Below are 3,002 nucleotides of genomic sequence, written 5' to 3'. Positions count from 1 at the left end.
AACTCTGTATTCTCCTTTTCCATTTTCTCCTCCGGTCTGGCTCCTTTTCATTCTATGCAGCCAGTTCCTTATGATTGAAATTTGAAAGCATGTAACTGTTAATCTAGGAGTGATGAAAGAGTTTCATTTCTCAGAAGAGTCAGTACTCATCATCAGCTGTGATAAATGAGCCCCTAACATCCCCTGATCCCATTATATTGTGATTAATTGTGCCAGTTTAAGTCAATAATTCATTTGTTAAAAATAGGCCTGCAAAGTATCATTTGTCTCATGGGAGATATCAGAATAAAAAAAAATCATTTGATACCTCTCATTAAATTAGTGTTGGAAGTTATATTGAAGAGCCCTGTTCATCAAATACTTATTGCAGGCTGATTTGATAAGAAGTTGTATTTGTCTAAAATTATGTCTGCTAACTGTCATAATGGTCTGCATTTTCCCCGTGTTAATGAAGGAATAAAAATCTAAATACGTGCATGACTGGAGAAAAGGATGGAACTTGAAACTGGGATTAGGATAATTCCTAAATGGTCTGGCTTTCATTGCATTAAAATTAAAAAAAATAAAGTGAGAGAGAAATTGAGCAGAGTATCCTCTTCCTGGGCCTGGGACTGTCCAGGGAGGTGCCAGGCTGGTTTCCTATGAGATGGATCTTCCTCATTGTCTCTTATCTAGAAATTATTATAAATGGTGCAGTCAGCCTCATTGGGCCAGTAAGACATTTTCATCTATAAATGATTTTAAAGAAGATAGGAGTGAAGAGCAGATCCAGTGCAAATGATAATGGTCACCATCAAATGAGACACAGGACTCACGTCTTATTATTTCCAAAGCAATATCATAGCCACTATGGAAAGATGGCTCAAATGCTCCTGGAATATCTGGATATGAGATGGGGGATGATGACTGATGTGAAAGATGCTTCTGAAGATGAGGCTGCTTTCGCACAACTTGGGGTGTTTGGGACTGGGTAGAGGCAAAGGAAGACTGGAAAGTGGGGTGACTCTAACACAACAGGGCAGAGCAGCAAGGGTATGAGGCCACGTACCAGGCACATATTGGGAACTTCATATCTGATGGATGAAAAGGGAAAGAGAGAAAAAAGCAGAAGGGAGAGAGGAGGCAGGATACATATGGGGGAAGGGAAAGAATGAAAGAACAGAGGAGACTGGACTGACCACAGCGGACCATCGTGCTTTATGGGAGCAGCTCTGAATGGCCGGTCCTGAGACCAGCTACCCAAGCATAATGTGTGAAGAGTTTGAAAATTTCAGACTCATGGGCTCTGAACTCAATCAACCCCCCTCCCCAAATCCTTCTTATTAGGCTTAAGATGGTACCCAAAATAATGCATTTTTAAAATGCTCCTCAAGCCATTCTCCATGCGAAGACCTGGGCGGAGAGGGCCAAAGCTATGGCGGCTGTTAGGATGGGAAAGCAGACAACCATGCCAGCAGGTCTAATATGTGCATCTGTAAGTGTGCATGTGGCCAAAGAAGAGGAGTCCAAAAAGCAGCTAGTGAAACCAAAGCAGCTCCCCATATATACTGCACCACCTTTCCAGTCTAAATATGTTGAAGAACAGCCCGGTGATTTACAAACGGGCTTTGCGTCCATTCGCACTACAACTGGTCATTATATTGGCTGGTGCAAGGGTGTTTATGTCTTTTTGTGAAAAATGGGATAATGGATACAGTACAATTTGGAAAAGATGCATATGTCTATTTGAAGAATCCACCTCAAGACTTTCTTCCGAAAATTGGAGTGATTACAGTTTCAGGATTGGCAGCCTTCATTTCAGCAAGAAAAGGTTCTAGGTTTAAGAGAATTGCTTATCCACTGGGACTGGCCACTTTAGGAGCAACTGTTTTCCACCCTGTTCAATCAGTAATAATTGCAAAGGTAACTGGGAAAAAGGCATGTGCTGTAAGCCAGCAAATTTATGAAGCAGTTCAATCATTGTGGACAAAAAACAACAAAAAAGAGTCATTTCCTGAACCAAAAGAAAAAACTAAGCTAGGAAGCTCTGATGAAATAGAAATACCTGCAAAAACAACTCACAACCTGAGTTGTGCCTTGCCAACAGAACTCAGCTCTGAAACAAAGACCAAATCAGAATGCACCTCAGGTGCTACACAGTTTATGCCTGACTCCAAGATCATGGATCATGGTCAGTCCCATCCAGAAGATGTAGACATCTACAGCACTAGAAGCTGAAATAGCCTGCATAGAGAACTACAAGATGTGTGAAGTTGGGAATAATGATGAAAAAAATCATGTAATGGGTAACTGTGATGCATAAAGTATAATTTAAACCAAGTTTTTCCCTTATATCTTTGAATGTACAGTTAGACAAATCACATAAGTGATCAAAACACAAATTGAATACAATCCAAACAATATTAAATGATAGGTGAGGACACAGAGGTAGAAGTATTAAGATGCATCTGGTGACTTTTAAGGGTATTTATAAAAAAATAAAAATAAATATATGAACACAGATGAGACTAAAATCTGAAAAAATATGTATGTGTATCTATAAATATGTATACATATGCACATATATATTTGCTTTAGCTTTTCTGAATTAATGTCAGCTAAATTAGAATAGTGTGTGGAAGGATGTGTTCCCTCCTCCTCTTTGTTTTTCATTTCCCAGAGCTGGAATAAAATATCCATATTTTATGACAAAAAGAAAAGAAAAGAAAAGAAAATGCTCCTCAGGTTACACTGCTGTACTGTCAGATTTGGAGAGGCAAAGGGAATATTTGTATGCTCAGAGCTGCTTGGGTGGGAGATGCTGGCCACTGGTACCAAAATATGATTCAGGCCACTTCGGATGACAAAAAAATGACATCATTATGAAGACAAATATAAGGGGTTATATATACATATGTTAAGCAAGAGGAAAATGCCATTTAGAAAAGAAAGTATTGAGGGGATGCTGGTCACTCAGCCTCTCTGGACTCTTCTGATTATGCAAAAGTAACAGAAGCCTAATG

The 3,002-nt window shown here is 39.3% G+C and overlaps 1 pseudogene; it reads left to right on the top strand.

Annotated features, from left to right (window-relative positions):
• The first annotated feature begins 1,414 nt into the window (after positions 1–1,414).
• Positions 1,415–2,217, top strand: LOC103015915 (MICOS complex subunit MIC27-like; annotated as a pseudogene).
• Positions 2,218–3,002: the final 785 nt, after the last annotated feature.

This window comes from Balaenoptera acutorostrata, chromosome 21, assembly GCF_949987535.1.
Source record: "Balaenoptera acutorostrata chromosome 21, mBalAcu1.1, whole genome shotgun sequence".
Taxonomy (NCBI): domain Eukaryota; kingdom Metazoa; phylum Chordata; class Mammalia; order Artiodactyla; family Balaenopteridae; genus Balaenoptera; species Balaenoptera acutorostrata.
The sequence above is the reverse complement of the archived record's forward strand: the minus strand, read 5'-3'. Positions and strand labels throughout refer to the sequence as shown.